Raw genomic sequence first — 20,959 nt, forward strand, 5'->3', positions numbered from 1 at the left:
CCCCTTCCCTCCTGTAGTGATAACGGCACGAGCGAGCACACGGGGTGATAAACTGTCAGACCTACAAGCGGCCTACCTATCCGTGATATCTGGTAACATGTAGGAGGAACAACGAAGCTGTTGTGCGTGTGTGTGTGTGTGACAGCAGAGAGTCTCTCAGCGGTTTAAGATCCTGTGGGGCGGCATTTCTTATGAGAAAGGAGCCACTCAGAGCAGACCTGTCCTCTCTGGTTCTCCCTCGTGAACGACTACTGTTGTCACAGTAAAGATATATGTATGTATTTTCGCCGTTTGTTTTTCAGTCTCACTCCACGGGAGATTGGGAGCAGAGCAGATCAACAAGACGTAGTAGTAACTTGATGGTCGTCAACGCATCAGGGTCATCCAGCGTCACACGCGTGGGTGATCATCCGTAAACACACATCACCGCACGGAAAGACATCGACATAAGCCGATGTGATGGAGATGTTAGATCTAGTCGTCACTACACACACACACACACATACACACACACACACACACACACACACACACACACACGGGTCCACTTTGCGTGTGGATGGTAGGTGTGCACAGCGGGGACTGTGGCAACGGCGGGTGAGTTAGGGGTCCCAGGACTGGGTCTTCTTGGTTTGGGGTGGCGTGGGACACTCGACTCTCTCTCTCTCTCTCTCTCTCTCTCTCTCTCTCTCTCTCTCTCTCTCTCTCTCTCTCTAAGGCGAGGCCGTCTGAGGCTGCAGGAAGTCTTCGTCATATCTGACACCCCCTCCGCCCTTGACCTGGCGAGCGACGGGAATCATGAGGAGAGAAGGCCACAGAAGGTGGGTGGGGCATGTCAGGTGGGTGGAGTACGGCAGTAGGGAGGGGGCAATGTGTGAAGAAGGTTGGTCATGCGAAGTACGCGGGTCATGGGAAATCGGAAGGTGACGAGAGATGGTCGGGTCATGGGTCATGCGAGGTGGCCGGGTCACGTTAAGTTGGCGGGTCATGTGAGATGTGTAAAGTCACGTGGGAGATTTGCTGACATGGATGTCGACGGCAAGTCAGCGTTTGAGGTCTATGAGGCGACACATTCCCGATAGCGTTAAAGACAAAACGAACATAAGACGTGATAAGGAGACCCCCAGCAAACGACCGCTAACTTCTACGTCCCTTCTACTGTGCAGTGAACTGAGAGGGTCAACTCCCGCAGAGTTTCTCTGCCGAAATTGGAATCCATATTCTTGTTAAATAGGAAAAGGATCACCAGAGACTGTATAAGCAATCCAGTATATACCGTATGCGCAATTTGGAGGTAACGCTAGCGACAGGAGCATTCCATATATGATCTGCTTACTTTGGATTCCACGGGGGACCTGGAACCTATCCTCTGACGTGATTTTTCTCCTTAGATTATCTTTACAGTAGTTTTCAACGAAAAAACAAAACAATCTAATCTTGTTTCAAGTTCAAGGACGTTATTCTTGGAGAGTTGCAGTCGTCTCTTGTTTACAAGCGCAATAGCTGTATATTGTATGTTGGGAAGACCGGGCGACAATCCAGGCTACGCAAACATGAACGCTTTGAACGTTCAGCCCGAACTGAATGCCCATCGCCAAATCGCTTTTCTCGGTAAATGTACTTACGTTCACGACGACGACCAGCAGTTCATCACAGTGACCTCAAAAATGCTGAAATAACTCATGTCTCAAACTCATTATGGGCAACAATGAGAGATCATTGTGGTTACTATGCTGTTGTTTCTTTTCACGAAGTACCCCAAGTACAATGGCATGAGCAAAACATCAAACGTCATCCCAGGTGAAAGAAAGAAATTCTTCGGTACTCCGCAAGCTTTTGCAGACTTGGCTCTTGGAAGTAGAGATATTACAGGAGGAGAGAATGACGAAATGAGGGAGAGAGAATTCCACTACTTTAGCTCTTCGGGGGAATGAGAAGGTACCATCAAGATGTGCCTGGTGTCCACACATAAACTGTGGGAAGCAGCAGCCACACACGCGCGCCTGTGATCCAAACTTTGTGGGAGGGGGACACGTGCAGCCAGCTCACGGGAACAGTGGCTAAGATGATACCTGCACAATGAAGAGTTAGAGAGCAGCGAGCAGCAGCAACACCACAGCGGTGTACACAAAGAGAGGCAAGCGAAGAGATCTGAAAGAAAAAATAAAAAGACTGAAGGCTTTTAAAATCTACTCTGGTTAAACGAGAGGTGGAGGAAGAGCCACCCCAGATGTGTGGGCGGTATTCCACACTGGGGTGAATTAAACTCCCCGTAGATATGACACAGCTGCTCGGAAGAAAATCATTACAGCCCCTGTACCACACTACCCGCTTTTGGGAAGGAGTCTTTGTGATGTTGATTCTGTGGTGTTTCCAGGATAGAGTGGAGGATATGATTCTGCCCAACGTGTTTTTCTTAGTGCAGAGTCGACTTGTGATGTTCTGAAACTGAACAAAGGGAAACAAATGTCCTACATAGAAATATAGGAAAAATTACGTTTTTGCCCTAAAATTTTCAAGTAGTTTACAGCTTCCCTTTCCGAAATGGAGCGCAGCTCCGAAACGGGAGAGGAAATATGTTCCAAGGGAAAGAAGTCCGAGAGAAGAAAAGAGGGTAGGCCATAGGAGAGAATCCTGAGGAACACCACTGTTAACTGGATAGATGAGGGAGGTCGCTCTATCAACGACTTCTGCAAAGGAAATGCTCGAGAGGAAACTAGGAATTAGGAAACAGAGAGAAGCAGAAAAATCTAAATAGTGGTCGGCTAGAAAGCGAAGTCGTAAACCACATACCGTCAACTGATCTGGAGATGTCGAAGGCCACGACAAATGTTTCACTTAATTCCCTGACAGGGGAGGATGACCAGAGGTGAGCAACACAAGAAAGATCACCAGTAAAACTATCACCGCGACGAAACTACGTGTATGAGAAAGTGAGAGTTAAGAAGAGTCCGAAAGACTTCGGGGATAAAAGTGAGAGTAATGGGGCGATACCTGGAGGGTTTAGAGAGGTCTCTTTTCCTAGGGATGGGCTGCACCAAGGCATGCTTCCAAGAGGAAGAAAAAAGATGAAAAACTAAGAGTTTTTAGATTGGCCAACAAAATTTGCAGTTAGCTCAGAGCCACACTCCCTTACTAAGGACCCGAGAAAGTTAGTTATCTGGGCCATACGCCTTGTCCATCTGGAGATGAGAGAGGACTTGGAAGACCCTGCGCGAGAAGAATGTTGGGAATGGTGAAGGTTCTGTGGGAAAAGATGGAAGCAGAGGATTAAGATCAGAATCGTCGAAAGTTGACATACGAGATATCAAGATACTAAAAGTAGCAGCTCTATCAGTTGGATATAATCAGCTGTATATTGATCGGTTGAGAGAAAGAGAGAGAGAGAAGAGAGAGAGAGAGAGAGAGAGAGAGAGAGAGAGAGAGAGAGAGACAGAGAGAGAGAGAGAGAGACAGAGAGAGAGAGAGAGAGAAGAGGAATGTCTGAATTACAAAAGTTACTGGAGATGTCTTTGGTTAAGGACCAAAAAAAAAGATTCGTCGGCAGATGAAGCCAAGTGTGCACACTTTTCACAAAGGTATGGTCGACTTGAACGAAGAACAGCCTTGTAATGATTCAGAGAATAAGTGAAAGGTTTAGAACATTAGATCAAGACTGTCAAATGACCTCAAATGTATGGTATAGCGTTATGATATGTGCCTGTGAGCTGAAGAATTTTGATCTTGTAGAGGAAATATTGCCCTCACCCATCTATCTATCTACATCATGACGTCTGAATGTATTTCATGTACGATGATCCGTTTTAATTCGACTAAATACTTTTCTTTTTCTAACTGTTCATTTCAAATGGTATTTCTATTATATAATCATTCTGATACAGATTACATTTCTAGATTCAAAAGACTATGTTTTAGTGGAGACTATCATTGTGGATGTTACATTCATATCATTCTTTCCTGACTTTAAGCCAATAAAACTGAAGGCTTATGTTTAAGCCCCGGCAATTCTCTTCCTAGATCAACACACAGACACACACACACACACACACACACACACACATATATATATATATATATATATATATATATATATATATATATATATATATATATATATATATATATATGCCAACACTTCACCTCTATACACTGCATGGTGGTGGGAGAACAAGAAGATTGGCCACCCTTGCTTGCAATGCTCTTCCCACTCCTCGCTAACATTAACACCGTCAGACTTAACATACCAAAGGAGTAACGTCAGAAACTGGACAAGGCCTCCTTTATGTAATGCTACATAACAAAGAAGCACGTCATGCCACACGCTATGATGACGAACTCTTGTCTCAACAATGATACTGGTGTTCAGTAGAGGGAGTAAGTCTCTCTCTTTCTATTAACGGAAGTAGGAATGAGAGAGAGAGAGAGAGAGAGAGAGAGAGAGAGAGAGAGAGAGAGAGAGAGAGAGAGAGAGAGAGAGAGATAATAGAGTAACGCGAGTTAGGGAATAAGAGAGAGTGATAGTTATTGAGAAAATTACCTACCCTTGTGTATTTGTTAACTTTGCCGATTTTGCTCAGGTTACAATAATTGTGATATCAATTATCAAAACTTATATTATGAAATCTCTCATATATACCATTATCATTATCATTGATAATGACAGCAATAATTATTGCTATTATTAGCATTGATTATATGATCATGTTACTTTTGTCATTAAATTTATCATATTTATTACGACAGTTATCAATATGACTGATAATAGTTATCAAATGTCGTTATCATCAAATTTCACCAGTGTCACTGATACTGCTATCAAGGCAATAACTTCCATCATCACCATCACTCATCCTTCAAATTTGTATTGCACCTCTCTATCACCAGTACCACCATTATCATCACTGGAGAGATCCTGTGTGTGTGTGTGGTGTGTGTGTGTGTGTATGTGTGGGGTGCGTGTGTGTGTGTGTGTGTGTGGTGTGTGTGTGGTGTGTGTGTGTGTGTGTGTGTGTGTGGTGTGTGTGTGTGTGTGTGGTGTGTGTGTGTGTGTGTGTGGTGTGTGTGTGTGTGGTGTGTGTGTGTGTGGTGTGTGTGTGTGTGTGTGTGTATACGATTTCTTATTTTATGATATAGATGAAGCCACGATGAACGCTAGAAGCCAAAGGAACGGCTAAGGAGCTTATGAAGGTTACAGGCTGAGTAGGGTAATTTGAGGTGGGGTTGGTAGGGTCTTTGAAGTGTGTTGTGGTCGTCAGCCGCTGACAGCGCTGGCTAATGGTAACACCGCGATTAGGAGGGACTCCAGAAACAGATTGCCGTAAAGCGCTACCTGAGCGTGCGCTTCCACCTCTCTCTCTCTCTCTCTCTCTCTCTCTCTCTCTCTCTCTCTCTCTCTCTCTCTCTCTCGTCATCCATCCACGCAAGTCTGTGTCCACTGAGCTAATACACAATGGTTAAATCAATTTCAAGCAGCGCGCAGGCGGCGCTCGATTCACATTTAACATTCTTTTAAGATTTCTAATTGTTTTATGGGCTACTTTAAAGTTCCAGATTTCGACTTCGACGGTGGCATTCGGCCTCCGTCTCTACTCCTCCCCATTACATTCTCGTTTAACGCGGAACGCGGTCTCGTTTAACGCGGAACGCGGCCTCGTTTGACGTTGAACGCGGCCTACAGGTTGGCGTTGCGCCTCTCTTCATTCGTTAGAACACGTAAATTCCACGCTACATTATTGTTCCCGAGGATGAACAAGGAGCAGCTACAATACACGGCAATCTCAGCTCTACCTTACACTGTTTCCCCACATGAACACGGCTGTAACACAGCTCTATACCTGGGTGTTGTAAATTGTAAAATATGTGCTTTTCCGAAATAACCCCTTTTTTTTCTAACATGATTTAAATCATAAGTTAGAATGGATAGGTAGGCTGAGTTATTTGTTCTTAATCAGAGGGAATGTACTGGGGAAAAATGTCTTTATTACGACGGTACGATCCTTTGAGCATGACGGTACGATCCTTGAGCACGACGCTACGATTTTCAGCCCGACGTTACAATCCCTGAGCACGACGCTTCGTTCCTTGAGCACGACGCTACGATCCATGAGCACGAAGCTTCGTTCCTTGAGCACGACGTTACGATCCCCGAGCACGGCACGACGCTCCGTTCATTCAGCACGACGCTACGATTTTTAGCCCGACGCTACGATCCCTGGGCACGAAGCTCATAGGATTGTACCGTCGTGCTTAAAAGGATCGTTACCACCGTGATCAAAAGGGTCGTTACCAACGTGCTCAATGGGTCGAACCACCGCGGTCAAAAAGGTCGTCCCGCCATGCTTAAAAGGGTCGTACCATCGCTCTGGATGGGGTCGATCAAAAAGGGTCGTACCGTCGTGCTCATGGGTCTAGCCAAAAAAAAAAGAAAAGGGAAGCATCGAGCCCAGCCTTACTTAGCCCAACGCCCGCTGCAGAGAACCACACTGTCTGCGATACGCAGGAGGGACCACCGTGGGCGGCAGCGGCGGCGGAGTCGAGAGATATTGCTATATGAAATTATTCGCACTGTTTGCTCTGGGCTCTGGTCATGACATGATGAAGTGGCCGGCATTCAAAGGCTGGAGTTATGACTCTGCACTGTATGCCGGAGCGCAGCCGCCTCCCCTCGTGTCCAACATTTGAACATTTCATATGCTCTCATCCCACGTTGGTCTAACAGATGAGAGACTCATTCAGTGCCATATTCCCGTTTGTCTAACAGATGAAAGGCTTACTTAGTGCCATATTCCCGTTTGTCTAACAGATGAAAGGCTTACTCAGTGCCATATTCCCGTTTGTCTAACAGATGAAAGGCTTATTCAGGACCATATCCCCGTTTGTCTAACAGATTAAAGCAATTTTCAGTACCATATCTCCGTTAGTTCACTCAACGCATTGTTCAGTTTCATTCCCATCTGTTCAACGGATGAACAGTTCATTCAGTGTCATTGCCGTTTGTTCAACTGTTAAGAAATTTATTCTACACACGACATATACTCGAACTCTACCTAAACCTACATGAACGGGATTCGATCCTCCAACACGACTGTGTATGATCCTCGATCTGACCTGGTCCTCAGGCGGGTCATCATCATTCTCAAGGGTCGTCCCATCATGTTCAAGGGTCGTCCCGTCGTGTTCAAGGGTCGTCCCGTCGTGTTCAAGGGTCGTCCCGTCGTGTTCAAGGGTCGTCCCGTCATGTTCAAGGGTCGTCCCGTCGTGTTCAATGGTCGTTCCGTCGTCGAGACACGTAGACACACTGTAAGCACGGCATACAAGACGAACATGAGCTTAGATTATACGAGAACCTGTGGAAAAAGAATCAGCATTTCAAAATAGCCAAACTACATATACATCTAGTAACTCAATGAGAAACGTAGGTCTCGAGGTTCTAGGTAAACAGTTTACCTAGAAGTGTGTATATATATATATATATATATATATATATATATATATATATATATATATATATTGTTTCTCCTTTTAGAAATTCAAGTACAAGGAGGTGGGGGAGGGGGTTCCAGCCCCCCGCTCCCGCCCCTTTTAGTCGCCTTTTACGGCACGCGAGGAATACGTGGGAAGTATTCGCCTGCTGGAGGTTACACCGCGAGGTGGAAAGCCATCTGTGGCGTGGGCGTATCACTGGGAATACAGTACAGTCTCGTCAAAGAAATTCTCATTTCAGAGTTAAGTTTGCATTTCCCTGCCACTAGAAGCAGCGCAGCCTTGAGCTGCAGGAGCCCTTTAGAAAGGTCCTGAGTAACAACACCAGGAATCTCTCAGAGAAACTGGCCCTGGGATACATCAACACAGGTTTATGATCAAGAGTTTTCGTTGTACAAGGCCAGCAGGAGCCGTTGCCTTTGACCTTTGCCTTCTCTCCTCTTCCCTCTGGGCTGTGTTGAAATCTAATGGACGTCAAAACAGAAGAGTCGGGATTTATTTTTCAGATTATTTCAAACTATCGTTTACATACTGGAAACGATACGTGGACAATCCTGGTAAATAACGGCCACTGACACGAATTTTATCCCGAGGATAAAAAAAAAGGTTTTTGTTACGTACACTGTACAAAAGTGTAATGTATTTGTTATGACGTACATGAGAATGATACATTTCACGTAAATGATCCTTTTTATATGTCCATCTTCTCACAAATATCAGCAAGGCTGAATGTCGAGTCCCACATTTGTCGAATTTAAAGTCATGTTCGAACGCTAACATTTACCTTTCGACTGTGAAGTAGAAATATACCCTGAACTATAATTAACTGCCTGCATTTTTGGTCATCTGTTTTCATATTTTGGCCTCCTGTAAGGCACTGTAGGTGCCATTCCTCATTCTATACAAAGATCTCGAGTCTAAATGTTGGCGTACAGCTCGGTAACTGTACCCGTTGTAAATACTGCCTGTAAGGCTAATAAAAATCTCGACGGTACGACCTTGTGTATAAGACATCCTTTTCTCTTTACCTGACTTAACTAAGCAGTTAGTTCACATAAGCCGGGCCTTTTATACTCCAGGGTCGCATCGTCAGATTCAAGGGTTGTTCCACCGTCAGGCCCTGCAGGGGTCGTAGCCTCGAGCTCGTACCGTCGTACTGAAAGGTCATACGTTCCACACTTAGTTGTCGCTGAACTCATGGGTCGTACCTTCCAGGCTCTCAAAGGCTCGCGCCTCCAAGCGCAAAAGGCCGTACCGTTGGGGGCCTTAGCGTTGTGCTGTGGTGCTCAAGGGCTTATCACGAGGGGAAAGAGGGAAGAGGGACATAACGACCATGGTATATGGCTCCAACGTGGTCCATCCATTAACCTTTAGTCATATTACTGAAAGCTTCGTCGGTGGCCGTTGGGCACACAGATGAGAAAATGCTCCACATTCCTCCTCACATTTTATCATCACCAGTTCGCAATAAAGCAACAGATATGGAATATTTTGGGCTTGACGAAAACGAGTGATACCCAATTCTCGCGTGTCCTCTCCTATTCAAGGATGATCTCTTCCATTTTCTTTAAAGGTGTGACGATAGTCAGGCTCTCTCTATATAAAGTATTATTTCATCTCTATCGAGAAGTAACTTTCCTTATACTTTTTTCCTCTCTGCCTTTTATACTGGGGTATCAGACGCAGTTTGCTGGAGTTCATGGTCTCTATATCATATGGATTATTATCAGGTGTTGAAGCTAACGGGATTTAGTTTGGTGCTAGTGTATTCGCATAAAGTAATAACAGCCCTGCGTGTGTATGTGTTCGTGATTGTAAGCATATATATATATATATATATATATATATATATATATATATATATATATATATACACACGATTATAGTGCATATGAACGGGCACTATCATAGAACACAATCCTCCAACAGCCAGGGTTCGAAACCTAGCTGTTGGAGGGCTATGCGTTACATGAATGTGATACACACACACACACACATATATATATATATATATATATATATATATATATATATATATATATATATATATATATATATATATATATATTCATAATAGTGTCATCTGTTACCGGACTCCGCCTGCCCGAGGTTGCACAGAAAGTGAATACTCACTCTAAGAAAGCCCACCATTTCCCTGCTACTGGAAGCAGCGTAGCCTTAAGAGCTTTTAGAACCCCTGGAAAGAGTTACCACGATCAAAATACGATACATCGCGCCCAGAGGCGTAAAAAGAATTCAGTATTTCTGATAACCATCAAACACCAGACCAGAGGACTGTTAGCACCAGACAGAATATTTTCGTACCATCAGTCTGATGTTAATCTTAAGGACAAGATATTGGCGGCTGCCTCTTCCTGAGGGCAGCTTGAGAGACGTGTAAAGGAGGTGGAAACAATACCCTGCTGCCTGGACAACCAACACGATTTATCATTTCGCGAATCCGTGACACATCTGTAGCTGATGGCAATGTGTATAACATAAAATATATATATATATATATATATATATATATATATATATATATATATATATATATATATATATATATATTCCCATGAGTCCACGAGGAAAATGAAACACGAAAAGTTCCCAATATCTTGATCACGCGCAAAATTGTGATCCTTTCCAATATATATATATATATATATATATATATATATATATATATATATATATATATATATATATATATATATATATATAATCGCTCAAGAGCCAGTTTCATTTCGCGAATCTGTGACACATCTGTAGCTGATGGCAATGTGTATAACATACAATATATATATATATATATATATATATATATATATATATATATATATATATTCCCATGAGTCCACGAGGAAAATGAAACACGAAAAGTTCCCAATATCTTGATCACGCGCAAAATTGTGATCCTTTCCAATATATATATATATATATATATATATATATATATATATATATATATATATATATATATATATATATATATATATATATATAATCGCTCAAGAGCCAGTTTCTATATAAGGGCCTTCAGGATTCTTCTAAAGGTTCCTTAAGTCCACGGCTGCGCCACGCTACTTCCAGTAGCATAATTCAGTTATCTAGGTGATTACCACAGCTACGTCTAGGTGGGTGTAACTTCCGACGACGGATGGACGGATCACGGACGGACGGATGACGCCCACGGATGGACGGAAGATTGGACTACGGGACACAGTAATGATTGTTACCTATTATGTCATGAAGCAACGTGTTGTAAATCCTATTTTTCATTACAAGTTTTTATCAAAAAAGGTGATAAAGACTAGAAAAAACTTATCATTATGAATTAACGTGCTCTTACGTTATCGATTTCATAGACTCAAAGTCTGCCCCCCAGACTGCAAACATGTTCGTCCCCTGAGCTTAATGGTACGAGCCTCGAGCTCGACGGTACGACCTTTCGAGCACGACGGCACGACCCTTGAAGACCACGTTAAATCCCAACCCACGAGGACGACGTTGCAACCCTTGAGGAGGACGGTGCGACCCTTGAGGACAACGTTACAGCCCTTGAGGACGACGTTACAACCCTTGAGCACAACGGTGCGGCCCTTGAGCAAGACGGTACGACCTTTGAACACAACGGTACAACTCTTGAGCACGATGTTAAGACCCTTGAGGCACGACGTTACGACCCTTGAGCACAAAGGTACGACCTCTAGGTATGATGGCCTACCTTTGACCTGTACCTTAATGGTTAGGTTCAGGGCCTGGCCATCATGGATAAAGTTCGTTCCCTCCTGCTGAAGTTAAGGTCGCACCGTCCGTCTTGCGCAGTGTTTCATTGATAATCCTAATAATTCTACTCACTGTTCCTCCGTGTTCTGTAATAGAGAGCTTTTGTTAGAGCTCCTTGTGAGCCACAAAAAGTAACTGGAACGCCTGTCCTCTAAATAAATCGAGAGTATACCTATTGTTATTGTTGACAGACTTAGAACATATCTCTCCTCCTCCTGACAGAGGCAGGGATAGGTCCATCATTGCTGTTGTAGCTATGCTAATTTGGGTATTCTACCGTACCGTGATTCGCTACAGATAAAGGTCGTTGCTGTTCAAATGTTTTGCGGTGAAGCTGTTCCTGTTCTTTGGCTCCCGACGCTGTTCTAATTGATGTCTGGCGTTTTCGTCGGTGACGCTCATCAACGCTCATGATAATGTGAAAAATGGGGGAATCTATTTACCATTCCTGGACACACGGCACAATTAATGGTACTTCTAAAATAGAGGAAAGGAGGAGAAAGGAGCGGAGCACACGTATAAACTGATTATAAAGTTCAGGGGGAAAAGAAAATACTTTCACGATCAAAAATTCCCTTTGGGTAACAACGCCACGATCACCCTCACAATCTTAACGTCTGTCATTTTGTCGGAGGAGGTCTTACGACGCGAATTTATCGAAACATTAATTAGTCGAGATACCTTGATGACACAGGTCTGGATAAACATCAAGGTTCGTTTGCTTGGCATTCAGGTACCTGAGGTGGTGTATAACTTGGTGGAGGCTCTGCAGTCACACAAGTGGAGGAAGGGAGTGGGCGAACGCTCACAGCCTCCTCCACAAAACCTGTCTTTCTAATCATTGAGACCATCCCGCCGCGCGCTGCATCACCGTAACGAGGAACATATTCAGACCCGTTGTTCCTGCGGTAATTACCGGTCCTTGAGGAGAGTGACCCGTGGTGAAGCCTCCACTCGAACGATCCTGTGCGTTATCAAGGTTTTTTTTTTTTTTCCCCTACAATGACGAGAGTTAAAAAGCTTGAGAGGCTATTGTGAATACTGGAAAGAGAAGGAGTGAGAATTCACCCGGGCCACAATTACGAGCCACTTCTCAGCCTGTCATTCATTCCTTGCCCTCACAATGTTGACCTAATGAAAGAGTTTCACCTGAAGTATTCGCCTGTCACAAGCGATTATGAAGTTCCACATCTTGGGTGCTGAAGATTCAATGGCATTGTCAAATGTTCTCAAGATGATCACGCAGCCAATTAAGTAGATAATAATCTAACCAGATAAAGTGCAGGAGTACACAAGGAAAAATTAATCATATATATATATATATATATATATATATATATATATATATATATATATATACATACACACACAATGCCTCATAATTCTTAAGAGGATTAAAGTGAAAGCAGGGAGCATGATAAATGCCCAAAGATATCAACTGCATGTGGCGGCTTTAGCTACAACGTTCCTGCAAAAAACAATCAATATAACCATAATACATGCGACAAGCACTACTCCTGCGTCCAACATCAGCGGATCTCTGCACTCATCATGGCCACAGCATGAAAGCAAATACAACTCCGTCGCAATAATTTACTCTCTTAAATTTGCTTTGAAGATAATGACTCGTCTAATGGCTTGTCTTTTTTTTTTCTCTTCTTTTTGCCTGAAGGTTACTTTAGAAATTCGTGGCGACAAACGAATGTCGTTAAACTCCTAAAGTGAAGATAAATCTTTCATCGATGCAGCTGGCATGTTTGGCCTCAACACATGATGGCATGAGCAACATGACGATGACACAGACTCTTGTCGAGTGCCAGTTGGAGTAAAGTGCTCATCTTGCCTGGCCAAATGGATATTCAAAAATTCAAATGGACAAGTCATGGCTATGAATTCGTTGTCATTTCTTCTTTTCTGACCAACAGCTAAATAACTTCCTCCCTCCCTCCCTCCCTCAACGTCATCGACGAAATCTCCACCTCCCACCCAGAACTTCATCGGCGTGACTTCCACCTCTTTCCCAGAACTTCAATGGAGAGACCTCACCCTCCCACGCACAACTTCAACGGCAAAACCTCCCTCCTTCGACGTCAAGTGCGAGACCTTCCCCTCCTTCCCTTATCTTCATCGGCAAACATATAACCTTCCCACCCTGAGCTTCAACGGCGGGACCTTCCCTACCCACCCTCAACTCCATCGGCGAGGCCCCCTCCACTGCAACACAGGCACTTGTGCAATTCCCGTGCGCCCTCGCGTACCCGAGAGGCTTGTGGTTCAAAAACTCTGCCGATGTAATTACCAAACGATCGAAAACTTTTCCATGAGAAAAAAGAAAGGGCACTACGGTTAACTCTTCTTGAACCCAAGACCACTCGCTGAGGGAGAAAGAATATATATCCCTCCTGAGCCTAGTTCTGCGGCTGAGGTTATCAAGAAAACCAGTCATTATACTCAGAGTCGCTGTAATCTGAGGACAACAGTGGAATCGGAGGATATCAACGAATGGTGGCTGGTTTATCTCCCTCGTACATATTTCATCCAATACATTTTTTTTTCTAGTGTTTAAACATATTATAAACACATGAAAACCTTCTCATTTTCGTTCCTATTAATGAGAAATGACGATACGTTTTCTGTAACATTTCTTATTTTGTGATAGCGTTTTTTATCACCATATGAACTCCTGGCCGACCTTCTTACATCTAACCTATTTGATGAAAAAAATAAAAATCCATCATCCGAGTCCTTTATGTAGCTTTTTGAAGAAAAGTTGCTAACACAGGCTTTAGACAACGGATTAAGATTTGCACCCGAAATAAACTTTTGAGCAGATGATGAAACGTCGCTGCCAATACAACAAGCCTAACACCAAAGGATTTTCGAAGCTGCCAAACAACGTAGAATGGAGGTAGCAGAATAAGAGAAGTTAGCAACAGAAACTACATGTAGCAGATTAGCATATAATGCCAACAGAAATCACAAGTAGAAGATCAACAGACGCTGCCAACAAACACCTTGTTTAGCAGATTCATGAATATGTCAGCTGGGGGGGACATAAGTAGCATAATAACAATCGTTGACAACTTACAGTAGTGTCAGCGAATGTTGGTCGGTGTTGTCAGGATATGAAAAAAAAAAAAAACGAAATTAATGACGAATGAAGATTGCCTGTTGGATTCCACCAGCCTCGCTGTGGTGCTGAGAGAAGATGAGGTCGCCACACTCCTGCCACAGCCTCACCTCTCGTTACACTCCTACTACAGTCTCACCCCTCGCCACACGCCTGACACCGCCTTGCCCTCCGCCACACACTTACTACAGCCGTCGCCCCTCGACACACTCCGACCACAGCCTCACCCCTCATCATACTTCTTACCTCGACACACTCCTACCACAGACTTACTCACCGTCACACTCCTACCACAGACTCCCTCACCTTTACACTCCTATCAACAGCCTCGATCCCTCACCACACATCCACGACAACCTCAACCCTCGCCACACTCCCTCACCACATCCCTCTACAACCCGCAGAGCGACAACCTGGTCACTTCGGGTGCGGGTTTGCTACTCAGTCATGCGAGTGTGTTGGTGGGGTGTGGCTGTAGTTTCGTACATATTTAAAGTACAATGGGTAAGAATTTGGTCTCATATATATATATATATATATATATATATATATATATATATATATATATATATATATATATTGCTGAAAAAAAACGTAACAACAGGTAATTGCACACACACACACACACATCGTTCGCGCGCGCGAGCTTTCGTAAAAACATACCTGCGCACAAACATATTTATACACGCACAAAAACACAACCATATATATCCGGCGAATGAATTCAAGACCGTAAATTTCCTCCCACTCCTCTCCCTCTTTCCTTTGTTGGCTTTCCTTCCTTCGCTCTTTCCCGTCCTCCCTCACACCCTTGCATTTCAGTCTTCCTACTTCCTTCCTCCCTCTCGTTATCCTATTCTTTCTGCTCCCGCTCTCACTTCCTTTACATTTCGAGTTTCCCACTCTCTCTCTCTCTCTCTCTCCCCACCATCATCCTCCTGTATCCTATCCTCCCCATTTTCATCATTAAATCTCCTCCTCCTCTTCTTCATACCCTCCCCTTCCTACATCCTCTTCTCCCCACTCCCTCTTCTCCCCAGTTGTGTCCTTCTGCCCTAGGTGCCTCCCTCTCTTCCTCCTCCCTACCCCCCACCCCCTCCCTTTTACCCCCCCGTTACTCCCTGTAGTCATAATGAACATCTGTTACCACTTCTCTGTTGAGGATTATCTTAATATGTTACATTAAGTGCAATTAAGGCCCTCCGTGGTGTAGCTGTTAGCGTTCCTGCCTGTGACGCATTCACGATCCACCCTGGGTTGAGTGCATAGGTTCGAGTCCTGCTTGCGGCATTCGGTCCACAGTCAACCCAGCTGTTCAACCCTAAGGGTTAGTCGCTAAATAAATACCTGGCACAGAATATATATATATATATATATATATATATATATATAGCATTAATGAGATGTCCTTAATTAGAGCCTCAGTTGCCCGTGCCGTCTCAAATTGAATAAATAAAAGTGTTTAGAGTGTGTGTGTGTGTGTGCGTGTGTGTGTGTGTAAAAAGCCTTAAAGGGCGAGGATCTAAGCTCTTGAAATATATTCACCTTTCTCCCTATAAGTTTGGTGACCCGGTTAGATGACTCTTATAAATTGGATGCAGTGACCCTTTTCTCGTCCCGTGTGACCCAGTGACCTAAGGACCAGCAACAGGTCATTCTCAGAATAGCCAAGGAAGCGATAAGAGAACAAAAGTAACTTGATATGGACCCATTTAATGGCAATGCTCATGTCTTACAGATGAGCCTCATTATATCCTTTAATACTCTTACGTTAGACGCTCATGTGCTATGGATGGCCTCATTAGATCCTTTGTTCACCATATGGCTGACGCTCATGTGCTGTGGATGGCTCCTTTATTTCCTTTGTTAGCCGTGCAGTAGACACTGATGTCCCGTGGATGGCCACTGAAATTCTTCTGTTAGCCTTCTGATCCTATGGGTTTTTCACAGATAAGAATAAAGAAATGAAACTTTATACTAATTCAAAGTAAAGCAAACAGTCTGTTTAACTATCATATCAACTATTATATCACAGAGTATACAAGAGCCAAATTTACACAACGGTGTTTATCCGGTTTAAGAACAGACGACTTTTTTCTAAAAAGCAAAAATATACTTATTACTGCAGATGCCTCGACACAGACGTCATAAGAGCAAAACAAGGATAACCCCCAGACCTTGCCCCAGTCAGCTGATATGATCTTGAGTAAAACACACACCTCTGCTGCAAGATCGCGTGTTTACACTAGACACCCATCATTGGGCAAGGCGTAAACCTACAATGAACGAGCATAATGTTAGGAAAATATACTCGTACGATTTGAAGGAGTTACTGAAATCTCTCTCTCTCTCTCTCTCTCTCTCTCTCTCTCTCTCTCTCTCTCTCTGGGAAGAAAATGTATCGGTTCCTCCCTCCTCTCACTTAAAGTCATTACTGGTGTGCTGTGGACGGCGTAGGGTTTTTCTTTTTTTTTTTTTTCAGTTTTTTGTTTCATTGCGACACCCACCGAGGGAATGCGGCCAGCAGCAGCCTTCGCCGCCGCCACACCCACGACCTCCGCCTCACCACAAGTGGCTCTGCTTATCCTCAGATTCGATCGGGGAACGTCCTGATCCACGGGTTGTAATCGTGAGCTGAGTCGTGGTGAGGGCCAGGCATGGTAGGGTTAGGGCTGGAAACTCTCAGGGCAGGACCTGGACTAGTAAGGCACTGCATGGTATTAGCAATGGCCTGGCAGGGAAGGGTAAGGCAAGGCCTGGACTACTAAGGCACGACGTGGTATAGCTAGGGCCTGACAGGGAAGGAACAGGGCTTGGCAAGGGTAGGGCAAGGGCGGGTTGGGTTGGGTTGGGTCGGGCAGCCCTCCAACACACACACACACACTGTTGATCACCAACCAGATAACCAGACCCCGAACTCTAATATATTCAACAATCGCTCGGACGACGACCTGGGGGTGGGTGGGTTTGGGAGGTGGGGGGTTATGAGGAGGAGGAGGAGGAGGAGGAGGAGGAGGAGGAGGAAAGGCTCATGAATGGAACCAGGTGAATGGCGCAAGCTGATCTCACACGTAGGGGCATATATATCCCCCCAAGTACTATGAGAGAATACGTTGATCGTATTGATCCAAGTCGTGACATTGTCTACAATTTCTAAAACCTACGCACGAAGGCGTGAGGCAGCATTCTACAAAAGCCGTAACAAGAAATGATGAATCGAATGAATCAGATGACAAAAGGATCAAGTGATAATATGTCAAGAAAGACACACACCAGCAAACCAGAAGAAGACTACAGAGAACACTCTCAGAGCACCACTACTACAAGTGCTTCAAGATGAGCAACAGTGTTGAGCAAGAGAGAGAGTGTGCGTGTGTGTGCATGTGTGTGTGTATGTGTGTGTGTGGAAAAGAGGTGTGACGCAACACAAAGACACCCTCCACAAATTGGCCTGATGGGGGCAGGCAGGAGCGGCCTCACCAGGCTGCTGGCTGAGATAATAATGGAACCAGAGTGTTACTCTGAGGGTCAGGTTTCTCGTGCCAAATATTTAGTTTCACATTTGCATTCTGATGCATTAGTGGTCCGGGAATGTTTTAGACAAGTGTGCCTCCACACACACACACACACACACACACACACACACACACACACACGCACGCACACACACACCGTGGTGAAGTAATCTGCATTACTGACCAAGAATGATGAGCACAGGCCAGCTCTGGATAGGACCCTTATGTGTTCGAGTCCTGGGCATGGTTGCATTCGACTCACACCCAACCCAGTTATTCATCCTCCAATTGGTGCTGGTCGATGTTGGTGTGTGTGTGTGTTTTCATACATTTATAGAAGCAAAGACATGGTACCTATATATATATATATATATATATATATATATATATATATATATATATATATATATATATATATATATATATATATGAGGTAACACGAGTTTAAAATTCGTAACACACAAATACTAATTATGAATAGCATTTAAACACACAAGCACAAAAAAACGTAAACACACACACACACACACACACACACACACACACACACACACACACACACGCACACAAGCAATAAACTCATAAAGCATACACACACACACACACACACACACACACACACACACACACACACACACTATCTCAGCCGCCAGAAACCGAGAGTTATGATGAACGAGGGCGGCTATAAATATGATACAGACAGCTATAATTTACCATTAAAGGTACAGCCGGGTGTGAGGCGGGTTCTGGCCTGGCAGTGCTGTGTCTGCTCGTGTGTAGGGTTTTCTGTATTGGGACGTCATTTGCTGAGGGAGATTCTGAACGGAGTGGAAGGGGTCTTGATGGAGTCTGCCACAAATAAACCTTGGGGTGGAAGGGGTCATGGTGGAGACAAACCTGTGGGTGGAAGGATCTTGGTGGAGTGTGCCACTAACAAACTTTCCCTTTCCCTAAGTACACTGCAAAGCCCACATCCACACAGCCATACCAAAACGCATTAATATCATTACGTTTATAATCAATATTCATATTTTCCTCATTACTATTACTGTTACTATCATTAACATCATTTTATCATCCTTAGAATTAGTAGAAGTAGTAGTAGTAGTAGTAGTAGCAGCAGTAGCATTAATAGTAATAGTAATAGTAGTAGTAGCAATTCCATTAAGGCGCATATGCGAGGCAGACGGTGAGTTTGCTTGTCAGGCACACGCGACTCACGGCAATACATCTTCATAAGGGACTGCGACAGAACATATTAAATATGTAACGTATGTAGGAACACTTCGCGAAAAGTCTTTACTATAATTCTAATCAGACTATGCTCTTAGAGGAAGACACAAGTTGACACCCATGAACGATAACGCAATAGAATAAATAACAAATAAATACTAAGATCAGGGTGTTGTACTTCAATAGTCCAAAAATTAACTTACTGGCAGTAAATGATAATCTTTGGTGATTGGAAAACCTCAGAAATGTTAGACGTAAAAAGTGGCGTGCTGCAGGGACCTTCCTGATACCTGTCAGTGATTGATAATGTTCTCTGTTATGATGTCTTAAAATTGTCAGGCAACACTAAGCTGAAAAGCAAAGCTATATTAAGAAATGGCCATCAACAGCTGCGAGGTAATGTAGATAAACTGATATACTAAGCTCGCAGGTGGCAAATTAAGTTTAATATCGGGTGGAGCAAATTTTACACTAACAGTGAAAACGAAAAGAAAAACTTCAGGCTGAACTCTACTGAGATACATAATGCGACTTAAGAAAACTTTAAATGTTATACATTCGATGACAAAGCCAGGTAGGTAAGCTGTGAGTAGAAGCATTAAAAAAAGGTGAACATCAGAGGTTTCGTAAGAACAGCATTCGAATCGAAATCTACGAAAACACTCCTCACAATGATCATCTTCAACCTGATGTTTGTGTTGCTTGGGTTGTCTAAACTGAACAACTGAAAATGGACAGAACAGATAAGGTATGGCAGTGAGCTACCAAGATGGTTCCCAGACTGAGAAACACATAGGGAGCACATGGCAAGGACAGGAAAATTAGAAAACTCTTTTCGTCCATGACGAGGTTAGCTAAAGGCATACCCTTAATTGCTGTAGAAACAGGGTAGAGAAACAGATAGTGCCTCCTCATTCACCTACACCAACCGTTTACTTATTGACAGGAAAATAAAGGTTTGATGAAACACTATGCAACTGGGGGGGAAAACTTCTGTCACGGAGATCATATAAGAAGCGTGGACGAAAAAAGAAAAAAAAAAAGTGTCCTACTTTATAGAAAATGGGCTTCACTGGAGCTGAAATCAGGGAACAGAAAAAGGTGAGACATTATTCCGAGAGGAGAAACTTAAGGAAAAAATAAAGCCGAACCATTAACTTACGTAGATATCACTGGAGTGTTTGTTTAGATTTGATAAGAAGCTATTGATAGTCTTCACAGTTACTTCATCTGACGATAGTTTATTTCAATGTTCCATCATTCCACGGCTCAAAAAGGAGAAAAGAAAAATTTGCCCTTGTTGTGAATTACATCTTGCAATTAAATTAATAACGCCATTATTGGTCACTGAATCTGTATCTAATGTGGGGAAATTTTTTTTTACATGATTCTGTCGGAAATGTAATTATTAAATGTTTTAGAAACTTTCGTTTGATTTCGATCTCGGCGCATTATTTCTGAGTGACGGAATTAGTTTTGTTACTCATCTTTGAGTTCGTTCTAATTTTTCTTCACCTCTACTTGACGAGGGAACATGATTAGTGATAGATTATCAATATAAGCAATATCATACGTATGATATTGTTTTTAGTGATTATTCATCATTAATCATATTCACACGTCACTAACTACAAGCGCCTTAGCAAACGTTGTACTTCGAACTGGGCGAAGTACATTTTCTTCAGCACAATTGTTAACATCTACAATGACATACCAATAAAAGTAATTTAAAGGAACGCCAGATTCAGCAAAGAATAGACTTGACAAACACTTCGCTTTTGAGTACACAACTGACGCTCTCTCTGCCACA

The sequence above is a fragment of the Panulirus ornatus genome, chromosome 9 (assembly GCF_036320965.1).
Source record: "Panulirus ornatus isolate Po-2019 chromosome 9, ASM3632096v1, whole genome shotgun sequence".
In the NCBI taxonomy this organism is placed as follows: Eukaryota; Metazoa; Arthropoda; class Malacostraca; order Decapoda; family Palinuridae; genus Panulirus; species Panulirus ornatus.